The 21689-nt window shown below is 35.4% G+C and overlaps 1 protein-coding gene across 32 annotated transcripts in view; it reads right to left on the bottom strand.

Annotated features, from left to right (window-relative positions):
* CDH18 (cadherin 18) overlaps window positions 1–21689 on the bottom strand; it is a 948807-nt gene that overhangs the window by 430063 nt on the left and 497055 nt on the right. The window lies entirely within an intron of this gene.

The raw sequence follows: 21689 nt of genomic DNA, 5'->3' as shown, positions 1-21689 counted from the left end.
CTAAAATTTATGACCTGCTTTTGGTAAGTTTCAAAGCTGGACTGCATCAATGGAGGCCTGGGTTTAGGTGTTTAATCATACCCTGTGCCTTTAGTGCCTATCAGGTGCCAGGAACTTAATAGGCTGTAAGCAGTATTGTAATATTGGAAAAATGATTTCTTTGGCAAAATTTTACACTATTAATTACATGCAAGCCTAGAATTAATAGTGTACATTATCTGAGATTACGTTCTTCACTTTGTCTACTGCCTCTTGTCCTCTGATTCTTTTAATTTCAATGTTTCTATGAAATATTTAGATAATACTTTATTTTATAATCATGATGATAGTCAAGAGGTTTTCCAAGGTTTAATTATTATAACATAGTAAAACTGTTGGCCTTTTATTGAGATTGCAGTAAATATTTTATTAGCCTAATTTACTTTTTTAATTATAATTATTCCAGGAGGTTTTAAGTTTATAGATTTTAAATCCTAATCATTTTCTTCTGCAATATTTTTTTCTAAAATTTGCAAGATTATATTAACCTTTCCTCCTGCAGGTATCATAAATATTCATCATAATTCCTTCTGGTTTTTTAAGCTCTTTTGATAATTCATTCCCCAGTGCATTACCACCTTGTTTGAAAAGATTTTAGTTGATTTCTCCAATATTGCCATAATTTACTGTCAGATATCTTCTTTAACCTTGAGTATGATGTTTCTTTGATTGCATGATGAATACTTGTGTGTATAATTATTTACTTATGGAATACTCTGTTACCATGATTTGTCTTTTTTTTTTATAATTTTTTATTTATTTATGATAGTCACAGAGAGAGAGAGAGAGAGAGGCAGAGACACAGGCAGAGGGAGAAGCAGGCTCCATGCACCGGGAGCCCGACGTGGGATTCGATCCCAGGTCTCCAGGATCGTGCCCTGGGCCAAAGGCAGGCACTAAACCGCTGCGCCACCCAGGGATCCCTGATTTGTCTTTTTTTTTTTTTGTCTGTCTTACATCAGTGTCAGATTCAGGATTTTAAAGACATAAACATGTATTTATGAGTCATTTTTATTATTTATAAATATTTAACAAGTTAAATTGAAAAGGTTAAATATGCACCCAATGATAAATCCATATTTAATGAATTATCTATAATTAATAAATGATTAGTCCAGAAGTTAGAAAAAAGATAAAAAATTTCACCATAGGCTAGATAAAATTATCCTATGTTTCCCAGGAAAATCCTAAAGAAATGCAATGTAATGCCTAAATTTCAGAAAATATATTTAAAGTATTCATTATACATGATCCACTTAAAATGATATGACTTCCCATCTGATTCACCAAGGCAGGAAAAATATTAATGAGATGATCACTTCTCATTTGTAACTCACTGATCCTATGTAATGACAAAGAACACTTTGTAATTTCTTGGATATTAGATTCTTTTAATTTATTTTTTGATCTCAAGTTTAAAATTGACTTAGACTTTTTGCTATTAAGTGATCTGAAAGAAAGATAGCATAAATAGCAACGAGCCCTAATAAGCATTACTCTCATGGGTAGGTCAATATCTACTCCCTGGTTTATTCATTTAGATTACACAAGTTTTCACAAAACCATGGATTTGCACTATTCTCATTTACAAAGTCTTTTAAAAAAACTAGTTTATTGAGCTTCCACAATATGTTTACATGCATTACTTTTTGAATCTTCCAAAAAATTCTTAAGAGGATGAAAATTATTAAGTGACTTACATTCCAATCTAACTTCACTTGAAGGAATAAGACAAAGATGCTGTCGAAAAGTGAGAACAGTTGTGTGAAAGAGAAAAAATCTAATACCCAGAATTTTCAAATGTTTTTAAAGTCTATCACTTGACTGAAAATTTTTAGAACTAGAACATGATAGAATATCAAAGAAAGGACATACCAAGAATATTTCCATATGTTGTTTTCAGAAACTGCACTCAGCCAGCTGAGTAGTCAATGAAGGTACACAAAATGGGTTAGTTATGCAGATAAGTTGAAGAGAACTTGAGTAAAGTTTTTGGAACATGAAACTATACATATAAAATACACACACACACACACACAAACACATATATATATATGCATTTTGGGTACTTCCATTATAAGACCTACGCTAAGAAAATATTCAGAAATTCAAAATACATGAACAAAAATGACAACACAAAAATATTGGCAGCAGCAATAAAAATAAAGAGTCAAACATAATGGTTTGGATATACATTCTGACACATCCTTTCAATATTATGTTGAAATATTTAAGGCTACTAGAATATCACATGCTGTACCATTTGGTGCAAAAGTGTTTTAAAACCGTTATATGTGCAACATGTAAAAAAGTGATTATATATAATGCTCATTATAATATATATATATATATATATATATATATATATATATATATATACTCTGAAAAATATTCAGTGTTTACAGAGATTATCTTTGAATGTTGGGATTGTAGGTAGTCTTCATTTTGTATTTTATGCATTTTCTTTTTTTTTAATTTTTATTTTATTTATTCATGAGAAACAGAGAGAGGGAGAGAGAGAGGCAAAGACCCAGGCAGAGGTAGAAGCAGGCTCCATGCAGGGAGCCCGATGTGGGACTCGATCCCGGGTCTCCAGGATCACACTCCAGGCTGAAGGCAGCACTAAACTGCTGAGCCACCGGAGCTGCCCTATTTTATGCATTGTCTACACATGCATTCAAAAACTAAATTGCTAAAAAAAAAAAACAAAAACAAAAACAAAAACAAAACAAAACAAAACAAAAAAACAAAAACTAAATTGCTATTACTTTATGTAGACTTAAATCAAATGAACAATCCAAGTATAGCAACGCTATAAGCTATGCTTTAAAAAATAAAAACTTCAATTCCCTGGAAATTTACAACAAATAGTAATAAGTCCTATTTGAACATAAGTTAACAGTATAACAATATCTATGTGACAATATAAGAGATAGCCAACATCCTTATTTTCTCCATGACTCTAACAAGCAAGAAAATAACTTTATTAAGAAATTAGAAAGATCTCAAATAATCTAATTTTACACATTAAGGAACTAGAAAAAGAACAAATTAAGCCTAAAATTAGCAGAAAAAAGGAAACACTAAAAAACAGAGTAGAAATAAATGAAACAAAGACCAGAGAAATAACAGAAAAGATTTTTAAATATCTAAGAGATGGTTTTTCAAAAATAAAATCCAACATGGGCAAACCTCTAGCTAGACGGAAGAAAATAAAGGAGATTCGAATAAAATTAAAAATGCAAAAAGAGACATTACGGTTGATTTTAAAGAAACACATGAGATCACAAGACCCTACTCTGTTCACAAATTGGAAAACCCAGAAGAAATGGATAAATTCCTAGAAATATACAACGTTCCTTCCAAGACTGAAGCAGGAAGAAAGAGAAAAACTGAAATGACCAATAGTGAATAAGGATATTGAATCAGTGCTCAAAACCTCCCAGTACGGTCATCTCTGGGACCAGACAGCTTCACTGGTGAATCCTGCCAAACATCTGAGAAACTAATTATGAGCCCTGCTGTATACACAGTATGTTCGGATGGCTTGGTGCATTCAGACAGACCATTTCTGTCCTTAGCATATTTTTAAAATCTTGTAGCCAATGTATCTGATATAGAGAAATATAATCAAAATAATTTTCTTGAGTACACTACATAAATAGCATTATATGTTAGCAAAGTACTTACTGAAATTAAATGTATGAGCTAGAATTACAGCATTGACTTTTTCGATACTTTTCACTCTGGTGATTAGGTCAAAAATCGTACAGGGGATCACCCGTTTCACTACCCCATAGGCTAGATTTCCCCATGAGGTTAGGTTTGAGGAAGGAACGGGAAAAGGGGAAGAGGACTCTAAGGAGCTAGGCTTGTTACATTGTGGGGAAGAGCGTCACCAGAGATCAGAATTTCTTAATGTACTGCCCTGCCAAGTCCATAAATAGCTAAATCTGTCTCAGTGAAGATACTTGCAAGATCGAGGAGGTATGCACGTACTATAAAAGAGCACAAAATTTTGTTTCCTGTTTCTACAAAGACACCGCCTATATAGTAAATACTGAACAGATGGTATGAAGCTATCATAAAAAAAAAGCATCGTGTTTTCAGGAAGGGGAAAAAAAAAGAAAACGTTTTTACTTTGTGTTTGAACTATTTTATATTCTAATTTGATTTATATATGAAAATAAAAACAATAGATCTAACCATATAGGTGGGGGTTACTAGTCATTAAAACATAGTATATTCTTATTTCTGGGCAGCTGTTCCGTTCAGATTATTTAATTCAATTATGATGGGACATAAATAATATTTCCAATAATGCTCTTGTTCAGAGAGAAAATATGGCATATCTTTATGGATATTAGCTGGGTTTCTAATCTTTAATAACTAAAAATATAGAAGCCTGAGAGAAGATTAAGAGCTCATAAATCTGGATAAGAAAGAGGGAAGTTTATCACGTTTTAATGTTATATTAGCTATACACATAACTTTATATTCCAATTGGATATTATACATTTTTTATTTTCTCTATAGTCTACCCGAAGGATGGAAAATGATATATTTAGCAAATCTATGTTAATCAAAAGGCTTAAAATATTAGCAAAATTGCTACACCATTAAATAGGAATAACAACTCTTTTATTATTATTTTTTTTAATAAGTAGATTCTAGTTGTTGAACATTCTACTCATTGAAATGAGTTCAAAGCCTGGCATTTTGGATAAACTTCCCTTTCCATTAGCAAACTGCAAGCTATTATTCTCAGAGCTACGTGCATACTTATTCATGCAGCCAATAATAAAGAAATAAAGTAAGGCACTGTATTTAATCAATAGTTCTGGTGAGCTCTTTTAAAGTCATTTCCAAATATTCTCACAGTTTGATAGGGTTGATTTCTAAGATTAAAAAAAAAGATATCTAAGTAAAAAAATATATATAACCATATTGAGTAGGCATCAGACCTAAATGTCAAATGGAATTAGATCTATTTTCCCCAAATGAACCAATTAAAATGTATGTCACCCACATAACATACCACCAGGCCAGGGGGACATATAAGAGAAACTAATGATGTGATGTTTGCTCTCAAGCAGTTTATAGAACACTCAGATAATAAAAGAAAAAAAATAATAAATGGAAAAGAGAAGAAATGCCGTAAGGACTACTACAAACCCAATGGGTCAGATTAAGGATAATGACCAGTGATAGTCATTGGATTACAGAAAATTTGGCTATCTACAAGATAAATTAATGACAAAAGTGACAGAACTAGAATAGGATTAGAGAAGGGATAGTCAACAATTACTTTGGGTTTCCTGACTTTGATGGAACCACGGTGCTATAAATGTCATAAAAAGAAAAACCAGAAGATTCGATTGATGAAGACCAATGTTTTCCTGAGTGCCTTCTCTATGCTTGACACTGTGCTGTGCTAGAAACGGTATTTCAATCTTCCCCATTAGTGTTGTGCAATTATAAATAGAAAATTAAATAATCTGCCTGTGGTGATACAAATATTAATGTAATCAAGCTTCAAATCAATTTCTGACTGATTCTAAATATCACTCTCTACATTCCATCCTGTTGGTCGCAGGAAAATAAAAGGGATAGTACCTATTGTTCTTGTTTCAATTACTAAAAAAATATTCTTAGACTCCAAAGAGGGGTCCTCAATAGTTCAAAAATTAGTACCTTGTTAGAATAATGTAACTGAAAATCTAGTATTACAAATCTAACAGCATTATATACCGAGTAAGTTTGAGGGAAAAAACATGATGCTGCGGTAGAGGGCTGTTCATTGATGGAAATAAAAGATCAGATCACAGGTTAAGGGTTGATGCTAGATACACGGAGTCATAAAATTACGAGTGATTACCATGAAAGTTGATGAGCTGAACAAGGGAGTAAGAATCATAGAGAGAAGCCAATGGCCAATAAAAGAGCAGTGGGGAGACATATATGGATGCAAGGTAGCAGGAATAAAAGGGACTAAACACTGAGACAGAAAGAGGCAAATGAAACAATAATAAATTATAGTATATATTATAAAAAGTAAAATAGTATCTTCCTAAAACTTACATATACTAACATGTCCAGTTTTTAATTGAGAATTTAAATACGGGTATTTGAAATTAAGTTTATCAGTAAGTTAGGATGCCCTTGGTTCCAAGATCTATGTTAAACATTTCATACTTTTGCATTGCATTTTTCAAATTCAACATCACTAACAGGAAGAAAATGAAAAATGTAAAATATAATCAGATTAATTGGTATATAGTATAGGAAACCCTCTAACTTAATGTCTCAAGTGTCTGAAACTAATACCATATTACTTTGTCTTTTAAAAGGATATGTATTCTTGTGGATAAATGATGCCAACTGCAAAAGATTTAGCTGAATAAAAAATGGAAATGCTAAGCTTATTTGGCTCATGGGATACAGTTCATCAAGATACTTTTTGAAGATTCTTAGCAGGGAAAATAATGTTTATTGTATTTATTTACACTTTAAAAATCATGTGTAAGCTTGAGATATGTATCAGCACATTATAAAAGAGTATTTGCTCTGCCATACAAGATCAATTTGGTAACTTAAATATTAGTGAAAAGAATCCAGTTAGAATTTCTAGAGAATATAAAATTGATATATAAAGGTAAAACAGGCAGATTTTTTACATCAAATAATTAAGAATACTGAAAATGGAACAATTCTATTTTACAATAAAAGAAGAAAATACAAGATACAAGAAATACAAAATACAAGAAAATAGCTTACTGAAGTTTGTGGCATGCTCTCATATTCCACCTCTAATTGCTAGAGCATGTCTTTTTTACTTTTACTTTTAGATTTTGTTCTAAAAAAATATTTTAACAAGATGATTTTAAGATATATCAAATTAAAATAAAACGTATTTATTGATTAAATTTCATTCTCACAGACCAAAAGAAGTAAAATTTCTGATAATGAGAATCTATATTACACCAAATGTCCAAAATGCATGTTTGTCAGTCATTATTTTAAAAACAACCTTTTTCTAATATAACAATAACCACTAAATTAGTATTTCACAACAATAGTTTGTAGTTTCTCATTCAATCCAGAGATGGTATAAGGGATTAATGATACACTTATTTTAAAATCTAATTAGGGAAAGAAAAAAAAAAAATCCAAGGCTCCAACAAAGATTTCGTGGAAATCGGTTTGAAGTATGTCATCAGAGCTTCCCTTCATAGACAAACATGGTGTAACTCTTTGGCTGTCCCCATTATGCCAATAAGCTTTACAAAAATGAGAAAAGTGTTTAAGTTAAAAAAAAGGTCAACACTTGCTTCCTGGCATCCAAACTACCACCCTTCATGGTTAATAACTATCTTTGTACTAATTAGTGAGAGATACAAAGAAAATATGATATTCTTCCTTTGTCCCGATGGTGGCATGTGGAGCCTGATTCGTGTTTTAAATATGATGAACAAAATGGATGAGATTCTTTCTTTTTCTCAAGGCCTTTGTTGTTCTCATTTACGCATTTTCCTCACAAGTTACAAAGCATAATTTGTTTCTCTCGCATATTTGCCACATGATATTTATATTGTATCTTACCATTTTACTTGGAAAACTGTTAAATAAAAAAATATATTCAGAGACTGTCAAATTGCCCTATCTACCCATTCAGAAATCCTATTTCTAATGCCTAAAAATGGTTTTCAAATGGTCAGAAAAATAAACATAGCTAGTTACCAATAAAGCAAAGGGGCAAATTAAAACAATTGATGGATTCAATTATAGAACATGAGTGCTAATTGCATTATTTTAAAAAATTTACTGTAGTTTTAAACATGAAAAATAGTTTAGGGAAGAACACAATAAGATATCTCTACATATCTGCAAGGATGACTAAAATTAACAAGATTAACAATAACAAGAGTAACTCTTAAACAATGACATGGGAATGTAAATTAGTACAACTAGTTTGGAATAATAATAGGCTAGTTCTATTTAATGTTGGCCATAAACATACCCTATAACATAGCATTTCATTCCTAGTATAAACCCAGTAAAAATTCATACATATGTCCTCCAGATTTCAAATACAATAATGTGTGTATCACATTATTTTTAATAGTAACTGGAAACAGACAAATGCCCTTCAACAGAATGGATAACTTATGATGTATTCATTCAATGAAATAATCTATAGTAGTAAAATGAAAAAAAATAGAATAAAAACTCTACCGATTCAATCAACAAAATGAATTGTACAAAAATAATGTTAAGAAGGTAAATACAGTAGAACCATGCCATATTATTCTATTTATATGAAGTACACAGGTGAAATTAATCTATATTGCAAGATGTCAGGAGAATAACAGGTTATTTCTGGGGAAGAGGGATGGACTGTGAAAGCAGACAAGGAAGGTTTCTGGAATATATAGGTAATACGCTATTTTAGGTAGGATAGGTATGTTCAATTTGCAACAGTTATTTGCGTCTATGTCATGACTTATGCAATATCTTCTATGTAAACTTCAATTAAATGCTTTTAAAAGTTTACTTGTAAAAGACTGACTTGTTTCAACTGCAGTCTATATTTGTTTTATATTTTATGGGACATATTCTAGGCTATGTGTCAGGCAATATTTTAAGTATTGGGGATCCAACGGCGAATGGAAAAACAAGATCTTGGTTCAAGAAGGGTTTACATCCTAGTTGAAGGTGAGGAAAAAAAGGAGTAAATTAATAAACAAATAGTATCATTGAAGAGCACGAGAAAAATATGCTAGTACAACAGATAGCGTCCTTAGGAAAAAGGGGATTATTTTTAACTGGAAGAGATTAAACATAGAAGATAAAGGTATAGGCATAGAAAAATAGTAGAAAAGAGCATTTCAGAAAAAAAGGAATAACAAATTCAGATGTCCCCAAGGATGGCTCAACATATATGAGGAGGGGAAAGCACTGAAGTATAATCTGGTGGGTGTAAGTGAGGATTAAGTTGGAGAGGGAGGCTATGTGAAGTCATACAGGATTTTAGAGGCTCTGACAAGAACTTAGTCTTTTACCGCACATAAAATTGAGATACATTGAAGGATTTTAAAAAAGAAGAGCAACATCTACTGATTTAGATTTTTAAGAAGTTTCTGGTAGCTGGTATATCACAAAGGATTTAAGGACAGCATTTGCTGATGAAGGCAAATGAGAGGAGACCTTTGTAGAAGGGGTCATGACCTAGTGTGATGCCAGCAGATATGAAAGTTAGTGAACACATTTTAGATATATTTTAGGGGTACCATATATAGGACTTAGTATATGGAATATATAGAATGTGATGAGTTAGGAAAGGATAATTTGACAATGCAACCAATTCAGCGGAAGACTCAGGGTCGGCCCAGAGAGGGAACCCTGAGAACAGGGTATGGATCATAGCACGAATGCTCTTTCACTGTAACTTGAGCAGACAAAAGGGGTTAGAAGTTAGATACCAGTTTATGTGTAGATTTGGTGCTGACATGAGTTAGAAGGTGTCCCACTGATTTTAGAAAGTTTAAAATTGTAACATGAGGCAAAGGTATCCAATCCACGGTCAACAGGGTATGGAGGATGAGTGTTGGAGAGGTACGATGGATTAAAGAAGGCACAGCATGCTCAGTGATTCGGCTAGTATGAAGTGTGCTCCATTGGGCAAGTCTGTGAACTTGTATGACTTCAGTTTACTCATACAAGAAATGAGGTTAATAGTATTTACCCCAAAGATACAGATGCAATGAAACGCCGGGACACCTGCACCCGGATGTTCACAGCAGCAATGTCCACAATAGCCAAACTGTGGAAGGAGCCTCGGTGTCCATCGACAGATGATGGATAAAGAAGATGTGGTTTATGTATACAATGGAATATTCCTCAGCCATTAGAAACGACAAATACCCACCATGTGCTTCGACGTGGATGGAACTGGAGGGTATTATGCTGAGTGAAATAAGTCAATTGGAGGACAGACATTATATGTTCTCATTCATTTGGGGAATATAAAAAATAGTTAAAGGGAATATAAGGAGAAAAAATGAGTGGGAAATATCAGAAAGGGAGAGAGAACATGAGAGACTCCTAACTCTGGGAAACGAACTAGGGATGGTGGAAGGAGAGGTAGGCGGGGGGTGGGGGTGACTGGGTGATGGGCACTGAAGGGGGCACTGGATGGGATGAGCACTGGGTGTTATTCTATATGTTGGCAAATTGAACACCAATAAAAAATGAATTTATAAAAAAAAAAATACTAATACCTACTCAATATCCAGAGGTCCCAGAAAAAAGACTTCTAGTTAGCATGGCTAACTACACACACATGCGCGTAAATTATAAATGGTACTTTATATAATGATCAATGTAAATAAATCAATAAGTTAATTGAAATCTGCATTCAAAGTATACATTAGGTAAATTTCTCTCAACTTCTTCAGTATAGCAAGTCTCTATACGAAAATTACACCTAAATTCATCTTTTTTATCCAATGAAACGTATTTTGCCAAAATGTGCTACTTTCATATTTTATAAAATGCAGTAACTTGTTAATGAAATGCAATAAACTGGAGAAAATGGACTGGTATTGAGTGAAGAATATGCAGAAAAGTAAATCATGGCGCTTCCAGGGGAAATGTGCACTTTGAGAAGGATCTGAAAAGCAAGCTCTGAGGTAGTATTTACATAGAGCAGAAAGATCAATAGCAATTAAACACAATCTAATGTGAAGCATTTGTTATTTTAAATATTTCATGTTGTTCAGAAAGTCAAAATTTTACAAAGAATGCTTTTGTGTTGTGATAAGTTACAGACATGAACTCGTACTGGCTAAGAATAAACTACTTTTGCAGAGTTTATTGATTGGAACAATCTAGCGTTTTCATTGAGTTAATGTGTTGCTTTTTCATTTTAAATGTTTGCCATTTCCTTTAGGAAAGAAGGGGTATCATTTCCAGGATGCTGACACAGTGTCCCAGTTTACTTCTTTCTGAAAGCCACAATTTTACACTCGGAAGAGTCAGCAATTCCATGATGCTAATACCAAATTTGTGTTAAAAATACCTTTTTGCATACACATAAAATTCTCCTTAGCACTGGACTGGAAATAGAGTGAGATTCTTTCTCAGAGAGAACCAAGCTATTCCCAACTGCTACGTATCTCCTAGACTCACACAAGAGCCACCTTCGAAGTTGGTGAGAACATCTCATCCGAAAGGGTGATTCAGGCCTTGACCTACTGATCGCCATCTCCTGAGATTCTCTTTTTATTACCCAATTGAGTAAGAAATGGATCAAAGAAGATTTTTTCCTAATGAGACGTCCAGAAACTGTTTTAAAAACTTTGAAACAAACAATTTTAGGCTCCACTTTACAGAACACATTCAATAAATCCGGAAAGAAAAAAGTCTTGAGATACCACAGACAACACAAAAAATGTCACAGGTTCCGGCAACCCGCATAATTATAGAAGAAAGCATTGAGAGAAAGACAATACATTCTCTGCATGCACGAGGATCATGTATTAAATATGATTCTCTGCATATTTCCATGCATTTACATTTACTACAAACTTGTTGTTTCAGCATTTTAGAGTACGGAGTGGTCACAGAAGTCAAGCGATATTCACGACCTTTAGACCATCTTGAAAAAATGACCTATTTGATGATTGTCACCTGAAACCTTTCAGGGAAGGAGTGTGGACTCAGTTTCTAGTATTATGAAGGGTTTCAGAGACACAGATGGCCATAGTATTCAGGTACAATCTTAAAAGTCACATTAGGTAGCTTTGGAGAAGAGGTGAATGAGGACCAGAACATATTGAGGATGCTGGAATGAATGTTAGAAAAAAGAATGGCAGAGAGAAGAAACAGGGTGTTTAGAAATAATAATAATAATAATAATTATTATTATTATTATTATTATTTTATTTTAATAAAAATAAAAATATGTTCATTTTTATTAAAATAAAAATATATAAATGTATATTTATATCTATAAAATATATAAATATATAAATACATTTTTAAAAGAGTTGAAAATAGGAAAAGAGAAGAAAGAACTGCTGCTATGGACCGAATCTTGTACCTCCAAAATTCATCTATAGAAACCCTAACCCCCAGCATGATTATATTTGGAGAAGGGCCTTTGGGTGGGCTTTGAGGGTGGGGCCCTCATATGAGGAAGCGCTCTTATCAAAAGAGATCCCTAAGAGCTTGCTTTCTGCCATCTGAGGACACAGCAAGTGGCCATCTGTAAGCAGCAAGAGAGAAGAGAGCACTCACCAGGAATCTGAACTTGCCAGCAGCACCTTGATCATGGACTTCCTAGCCTCTACGACTATGAGAAATGAATTCCTATTGTTTAAGCCACAGAGGCTTCGAGATTTCTTTACGGCTGCCCAAGCTAACTAACACAGGAGCAAATAAAACTTTGGAGGGATAAGACTGAAGAGGGACAGAAGAGAGAGAGAGAAAAAAAAAAAAAGAGGGAATGTGGTAGGACATAAAGACAGAAACAGGGATGAAAAGAAATTAATCCAGAGACAATAAAGGCGAGGAAGAATCAGACTGGTATCACTGACCTGCAGAGATTGTAGTGACCTGCTGTATGTGTTTTCCTGGTATACAGTAAAATAACATATTTACCTTAAAGAGCAGGAAAAAGTCCATGCCTATATCATATCTATATGCATATACATGTTCACATATCTATCATATGTTCATACATGTTTTATAGATATACAGAGAAAGGCATCCATAGATAAAAATTCTAATTAGTGGATATTTCAGCTGAGTAGGGATTGAAGAAAGGGAAATGGAGGTTGTTAACCTTGTCATTTGACGCGTTACACTGAGCACCTACCATTTAAAAGATCAGTAGAATGGATATAAATCAGAAAAGCAAAACACGTAAAAGGAAAATGAAATGTCACTGGATTATGTGCCAGGGATGGATGCATGACTCAGAGTTGGTTCTGTCCCTAGGTGGCCAGCCAGGGCCTTTGGAAGCTGATCATAGAACATGGACCAAGAGTATGGAAGCGCAGATGGACAATTTGCTCCAGTGCTTCTAATATGACCAGGAAGCCAGGATGGGGAAAGCACCTGTGTGCATTACTCAGTCGGGTTCTCCTCCTGCCGCGGAATGGCTCACGTACAGGTGGGCGAGTCTACTGTCACCAGTAGAATCATGGGCTGAATGGGGCTTTTGTACCAGGTATGAGCAAATGATAGGTCTGGGACATTTCAAAGATTGAAATAAAACCGTAATTAACCAAATACTACGAAAAGATCTGCTTTACTCCAGTCATTCACTTTTTATACACTTGAAACACACTCAACATTTTTCTATGAACATTCACCTGAATGTTATGCTTTAAACATGAGGAAGAGTCATTCAGAAGGGAAGCTCAATAACTTTTTTCCCTACTTAAAAGTCATCTTATTCACTTATTTAAAAATAGTTACATCACAGGGGCACCTGGGTTGTTCAGTCACTTAAGTGTCTGGCTCTTGGTTTCAGCTTAGGTCATGATGACAGGGTCACGAGAGAGAGCCCCACATGGTGCTCCATGCTCTGTGGGAGTCGAGATTCTCTCCCTCTCCTTCTGCCCTTTACCCACTTGCACACACACACACTCTCTCTCCAATCAATCTTAAAAAAAAAAATCATTGAAAGAACACATATTTCTTATTGTCATTCTAAGTCCATATATTTTTTTAAGATTTTATTTATTTATTCATGAGAGACACAGAGAGAGAGAGAGGCAGAGACACAGGCAGAGGGAGAAGCAGGCTCCATGCAGGGAGCCCGATGCAGGACTCGATTCCAGGACCCCAGGATCACGCCCTGAGCTGAGGCAGATGCTCAACCACTGAGCCATCCGGGGATCCCAAAATCCATATTTGTTAATCACACCAGGTTATATATCTTTACATCCTCTGAACTACAGAATGGCCTACCATAATGAAATTTGTTCTTTATAAATCAGTTTTGCTTAAAAGTCAAATATTTCCTACTATAAAACCAAAAGAGTCAAAAGCTCCTTATTTTGCTACATATTCTATTCCTCCCTTAATTTGTAAGTTGATCTTTGCATTGTTACTTACATGAATAATCTACCTAAAGGAGCTATAGGAGAGACTTTGACACTCTTTAAATCATATTTAGACACAGGACCCAGAAGTCCAGTACACTCATATTAATAGAAGTACAATGCCCTTACCGGGGATAAGAAAATACACATTAGGTAAGATATATTGTTTTCTTTCATTAGGGATAATCAATCGTAGCTCACATTCTACTTTATAAAACATCTTTCAGGGATCCCTGGGTGGCGCAGCAGTTTGTCGCCTGCCTTTGGCCCGGGGCGCGATCCTGGAGACCTGGGATCAAATCCCACGTCAGGTTCCCGGTGCATGGAGCCTGCTTCTCCCTCTGCCTAAGTCTCTGCCTCCCTCTCTCTCTCTCTCTCATTCTGTGACTATCATAAATTCAAAAAAAATAATAAAATAAAATAAAATCTTTCTTAAAAAAATAAAACATTTTTCAGGCTTGATATCATGACTTTTTTTCAGCAATTTATAGTGTCGAACAATATAGCAATCTCAGGGTTAATGGTATAATTATTATATATTCAATAATATTCTATATCTCTATTCTCAAAGAATTCACGATATGGTTATAAAAGGCAGAATTTAAAACACCTCCTTATGCTAGCTATATCAGTTTCACGCAAAAAAAAATATTCAAGTTTAGTGGCTTTCAACATTACAAAGTTCTTATCTTATGGTTCTGTAGGTCAGGAGCCTGACCAGGGTCAAGTTGCAAGTCAGAAATGAGTCTCAGAACTGCACTAAAATCAAGATGTGGCCATGGCTGCCTCCCTTTCTAAAGGCTCTAGCGGAGAATCCTTGCCTCTCCCAGTTTCTAACAGCTTCCCAAAGCCCTCCGTGCTCTGCCCTCTTCCTCCCTATCAACCCAGCAACATCCGAGTTGAGTCTTTCCCATATATCATCCCCCAGACCTCCTGGATGCCTCCTTTCTCCACATCTAATACCCCGTGAGGGGGGATCCCTGGGTGGTGCAGTGGTTTAGTGCCTGTCTTTGGCCCAGGGCACGATCCTGGAGACCCGGGATTGAATCCCACGTCGGGCTCCTGGTGCATGGAGCCTGCTTCTCCCTCTGCCTATGTCTCTGCCTCTCCTTCTCCCTCTCTCTCTGTGACTATCATAAATAAAAAAAAAAAAAAAAAAAAAAAAAAAAAAAGAGTAATACCCCGTGAGTACTGTGGGCCCACCTGGATACTCCAGGACCAGCTCCCTGAGTGAGGTTAGCAGGTTAGCACCCTCCCTGGCATCTACATTCTCACCCTTCCTCTGCCACCTAATATATTCATGGGCTCCAAGAATTCAGACCTGAATATCTTCTGCGACCGTTATTCTGTGCACCACGCTGGCCTTCAACGTGGACACCGCACGACACTTTAGTCTTTAAATTCTTCAAGCTCTTGTAACTTCTCTAGTAAACCTGAGTTGCAGAAGTTAAGAGACTTAATTCATCTGAGATTGTAAACATTCGAAGTGAAGCTTGGTTAATGAAGTGCTGGTTATTCAAGCTGATTACCCTCTGTTGATTAAGAAATTGAATGTGATCATAGAGTCATGGGGTTGTGTGCATGTGCGTGCATGTGCCCTGGAATAGTTGTTGAAAGAACACTTTCACTGGTGTGAGCGTCATTGATAAGACCTACTAACATAGTAATCTTGCATATTTGCTTAAAGCTCTATTTCATTATTTTTTTTTGTCAGCTCATACCTGCAGTTGAAACTATAGATTCATATCTTGATGTTTTGTATATTTATCTCTTTATATATTTATCATGCACATCAAAGGCTGGACATAAATCATGAGCTGGATAGCAACATAAAAACATAATGTTCCTTAATTGTAACAATGGCTACAAGAGACTTCATACCTACTCTGCGGAATATTTGTAGAATAATTTTGGGTTAGAGAAAAGCAAAATATTCAGTCATTATTAATTAGATATAATTTATGTATTTGTCAAATCTAAAAAGCAATCATTGTAACATCTAGCTTCAGTTAAAGCCAGTAAAAATATTAAAAGACGAGAACTATGTTAATGAACACGAAAATCTAGAGATGATTGAACCAATAATTTTGTGCCAATATTTGATTTTAAGGCCTCAAGAAACCCATTGGGCTGCTTTTCATTTTCTCAACTCTACCTGTGGTGAGTGGTTCTAGATTCTGGCCTTGTGTTTTTCATCTTTTCATTCATATCATCTCTTCATTTTATTTATTTTTATTTTTATTTTTAAATATGCTATTTATTTGTTTATTTATTTATTTACTACAGAGAGAGAGAGAGAGAGAGGGGAGAGAGAGCACACACAAGCAGGAAGAGCAGCAAGCAGAGGGACAGGGAGAAGCAGGCTCCTGACTGAGCAGAAAGCCTGATGTGGGGCTTGATCCAGGACTCTGGGATCAAGACCTGAGCCAAAGAAAGCCGCTTAACCAACTAATTCACCAGGTGCCCCAATCTCTTCACTTTAAACATAACCGGTGAGGGATGACTTCTGATATCCTTCCTCCAGCTGACAGCTCTTCCCTGGACCCCTCACCTGTGTGTTCAACAAGCTCCGTGCCATCCCTACTTAGACATTTAAATCTAAAACTATACGTGGTGCCTGGGTTGCTCAGTCAGTTGAGCTTCTGACACTTGGTCTCCGCTCAGATCATGACCTTGGGGTTATGAGTTCTGGCACTGCACTGGATTCCATGCTGGGCAGAGTGTACTTAAAAAAAAAAAAAAACCCTGAAAAAATTGCACAAAATTCCATTCTTCATATCTAACTGCCTCTTCTCCTTCCCCTGCTACACTTTGTTCTGTCCATTTCCTTCCCTCCCCTTCTTAGGAGATAGCAACTGCATCCTTCCTCTGCTTCTTGTTTTTTTTTTTTAAGCTTATTTAAGTAAACTCTCTACTCAATATGGGGTTTGAACTCATGACCCTGAAATCCAGAGCCACAAGCTCCCCTGACAGGGCCAGCCAGGTGCTCCATAACTGCATCCTTCTGATTGCTCAGGATGCAGCAAACAAAATAGATGCTTCGCCCTCACTGTCCCCCAGCACCTCAAAGAGCTTATCCCATGTCAAGTCCCACCAGCTTTAATTTCAAGGTGTATCTCTTTTCTCCCACCTCCATTGCTTTCACTGTGCTGCAGGTTGTCATTTTCTCTCCTCCAAATTATTGAAATAACTCCGTACCTGTCTGCTTCTGCTCCAGCTCCTCTTCAGTCTAATTGCAACTCTATGGCCGGACTTCCTTGCTAATATGGAGCTGATGAGTAACCTGGATCCCATCTGTATTCTTCACCTTTTTTTACCACCTAATGTAACAGATGCCAGACGAAGTCATTTCTCTGGTCAGACTTCCAAATCTCCTAGGAAAAATACAAGGTCCTTATGCTAATCTACAGGATCTACACACCATCACCATCTGGTTTCCATGATCACCTTCTAGACTCCATTTCTGTTACTTCATTCCAACTACGCTGACCTTGCTGTTCTTCTCTAGGGTGTGCATATTCCTGCCCACTTCTGTACTTGCTTTCACCCCCTCTGGAACATGGTGCATCATATCAATATTGTCCATAGCCATACTTCCTCCAAGCTTTTATTCAAAGGCACCTTTCCAATGAGGTCTTACAAGCCATAATGGCTAAAATAAAAACTACCACTTACTTCTTCAAAGCTTTGATTCCAAAAATAAATAAATAAAATAAATTAAAAAAACAAAGCTTTGATTCCATATCCCACTTTCATTTTCCCCCTTCCTAATATTTTCTACAAGACATTATTTCCTTTGCATATCATCACTCTTCCCAGATAAAATGTAATCATCATAAATGAATTTAATATTTAATATAGTTAAGTATAATTTATTATCTAAGATGACTATTTTTGCTATAAAATACGATAAATCATCTAAGAGTAGAATTTCAATCGCAGAATTGAAAATCTTACTGAATAGGCTTTTGGAACTGGTTTACTCCCCCAATCGGTAATACAGGGCTTTCTCATCTATTGATAAGTTAAACTGAACCAATCAGCCAATAAGCAGGTTCTTCATAAAAGCAATAAAAGTGCATTAGGTTAAAATAATTTGTTGATATTTTCCTAGCTCATTTAAATCATATCACAAGGCCACTAAAGATACTAATTACACATGTTTAAATATATAAAGGACACAGAAAAATTGGGAGGTACACATTTTTTTGTCTCAATTTATTATCCAACTGAATGGATTTTTTTGATATCCTTCAAAAAACACATTTTATATTAAGTTTACTATTCAAGTTCCTTCAATTTATCATCATTTAGATTGACTCAAATTCTTAAATTTAACTTCTTGAGTGATTTCTCCATGTTTTTTAGTGGTTTACTTCCACAAGTTTCATTTCAGGAAATCTCCCTTTTCCCATCTCTGGCCACGGACTGAAAACTGCTTTTCATAACTGGCATGTTAATTTTCATTTCTACAAGGGATAAGTGTAAATAAGAGTTTTATCACAACTTTGCCAACATTGGGTTCAAAAACTCTTTGTAATGGGGACGCTTTAATATGTTAAAATGGCATCCAGTCCTCATTTAAATCCCATTGATAGCTATGAGTTTAACCTAGACAGATATTTTTTATTTAAAATACTTTTGGTATCAGGTAGATTGACTGAAAGTAATTGGATCAAGTGAAATTGCCAAGCATATCAGATCGCATGTAGTTATATATTAGTCATATATATTGTCCCAAAGGCATAAATATAATGAAAATAAATATCTATTTGAAGAACCGTATGGTCATCTAAACATAAGTGAAATATTAAATGATAGGTGGATTCTCTTTTTTCAGTGGAGGCACCTGGCAAATCCCAAATCCACTTCACTGGCAATTCAACTATTATATCCCATCCAGTGAGTAAAATAATAAGTGAAATATTTTCTTTATTCAGTATTTTACTCAAATAATTGTAGGGGTTGAAATCTATTCATTTTATTCTCAGACTACCAAGAAGTTTCCTAAATTGAGGTAGCCATGCAGTGTAGAAGTCTCCACAACAGAATTTTCTGGTATCTACAGAAGCACCATCCAGGCAGGTCAGGACACACTAAAGTGAATGTCCTTCTTATATCTGTTCCTATGTTTCCCCGAAGTCCATCTATTTTCCTGGAAATCTCTTCCTGGAACATGTGCCACACTTAAAAGTCAAAATGCTATCAGCAATGATACAGATACTAAATTATTTAACTTAATTTGGTCTTCCCTTTACTATTAAAAAATTTTTAATGGAGGGTCACTTAAATGAATGACAGTAGGTCTATGCAATCCTATGTGAGAGTCACAACGTACACCACTCACTATGGCAGAGGCATCAACCAATCTGAAATCACTCTGGCCTAATAAGAAGAGAAAGCTAGAAGCAGATGCGTGTCTCGAAAATTGAACTAGAGTTAAATGTCAGATCTGTGCATAATGCTGTACTGGATTCTTGCTAAATATACATGAATTCTCTATAAATTCACATAGAAGAGTGAACACGCTATAAAACTATTAGGGTATAATACTGAGCTGTGTTCAACGTGTCTATGTACATATGCCCATACGAACGCAGACAGATGTGTACACCCGCATCTTTAACTTTAAAGCTATATTTTACAACTACATAGATATCTATATTAAACTATTCATTAAAAATCATTTTGACAAAATATACCGAATTGGTAATAATGGTTATTGCTGAAGAGTAAATTTCAAGTGCATTCTAGGTTTCACATTTCTGTGTTTATGAACAAATTATAAATGTAGATAATCTGGGGGAGGACAGAAATGAGAGAAAGATTAGATTTATCCATAACTTACATCATATTTCAAAACTAGAAAGTGTTGGGCAGCCCAGGTGGCTCAGTGGTTTAGGGCCACCTTCAGCCCAGGGTGTGATCCTGGGGACCTGGGGTCGAGTCCCACATCGGGCTCCCTGCATGGAGCCTGCTTCTCCCTCTGCCTGTGTCTCTGCCTCTCTCTCTCTCTCTCTCTCTCTCTCTTTATGAATAAATAAAATCTTAAAAAAAAATAAAATGTGTTATTTCATCCATAAAAAATTTTTTTTTCATACAAACAAGCAAAGGGGGGAGAGAGAGAGAGAGAGAGATTAGCAAACGAAGAAACAGACTCTTAGCTACTGAGAACAAACTGATGGTCCCTGGGGTGAAGGGATGAGTGTAACAGGTGATGCAGATGAAGGAGGGCACTAGCAATGAGCGCAGGCTCTCGTATGGAAGCGCGGAATCACTATATTGTCCACCTGAAACTAGTATTACACTGTACATCAACTGACTGGAATTTAAATAAAAGACAAAACAAAAATATTATCATTTCTTATAGATAAATTTTAACCAGAATAGCTGGAAGATTCAGCATTCTGAGTCAATTTCATCAAACAAATCACCAAAGACACTGAGTCTATGATAAAGTGCCAACCATGGTGTAGATCTTTACCCACTGAAACCCATTTTAACACCTTGTATTGTATGGCTCTCAAGCCTATTCTCATCCCCTTTTGCAAATGAGGAAAAATGCCCTGTATACAAGCGACATTTGACACAAGAAATCCAGGGTCAGGGTCACGTTCCGCTATGTCTTCAAATCATTAAGCTCGATATATATATTTTTTTTTGTGCTACAGATTACTGCCAATACAAACTATGCATTTAAAATAAAAATGTTTTCCTGGAGCCTCTGAACATTTTAAACTACTCCAAGCACATGGAATGCCTGGAGTGAACGCCCACTCCTGACATTCCAAACATATACCTACTCAAAAAAAAAAAAAAAAAAAAAAAAAAAAAGGAAAAAACAATAACCAAAGCTATTCTAAAGTAGAGTCACTAGCTTTCATTTACTTATTATTTATAGTAAAGACTCATCTGAAAAAAACTGAAATGAAATGTATCTTCAGCCTCCACATTTACATTTTCTTTTTCTCGTTTTTAAACTCTCCTCTTGTTCCTACAAACGACAGCATGTAATAATACAGCCCAGTCTCTCAGTCTACAGAAAAACAAGAATACTGACCAGCTCTTCCACAGTCTGTGTTAGGGACCTAAGGAAACACCTAGCAGAGGAACCCCATCAGAGCAAGAGAAGGAGAATCACCAGAGCAGCCAAATTGAACTAAATGTGAGCAGTTGCCTACTCAAACCATGTGTTCTATGACCCTTTTCTGCACACGATACTTGTTTGTTTTTTTTTTTCCCCACAGCAGTGATTTTCAGTGGGAGAAGAGTGCCCGTTTGCCCCTCAAGGAGATAGTTAACAATGCCTGGAGATACTTTTCCTTATCACAGTTTGGGAATGCTGCTACTGGCATCTTGTGGGTAGAAAACCAGGAGGCTGCTAGGCATCCTATAAAACACAGGACAGGCTCCCTTGCCCGTGAGAATTATACAGCCTAATATATCAATAGCACCAAGGGGAAGAAGCCCTTATCCAAAATGCGGTTTCACACACACGTATAATGCAACTTCATGAAAGGCACATAAGCAAATTAA

The sequence above is a fragment of the Vulpes vulpes genome, chromosome 4 (assembly GCF_048418805.1).
Source record: "Vulpes vulpes isolate BD-2025 chromosome 4, VulVul3, whole genome shotgun sequence".
NCBI lineage: Eukaryota > Metazoa > Chordata > Mammalia > Carnivora > Canidae > Vulpes > Vulpes vulpes.
This window is presented reverse-complemented; position numbering and strand designations above follow the sequence as displayed.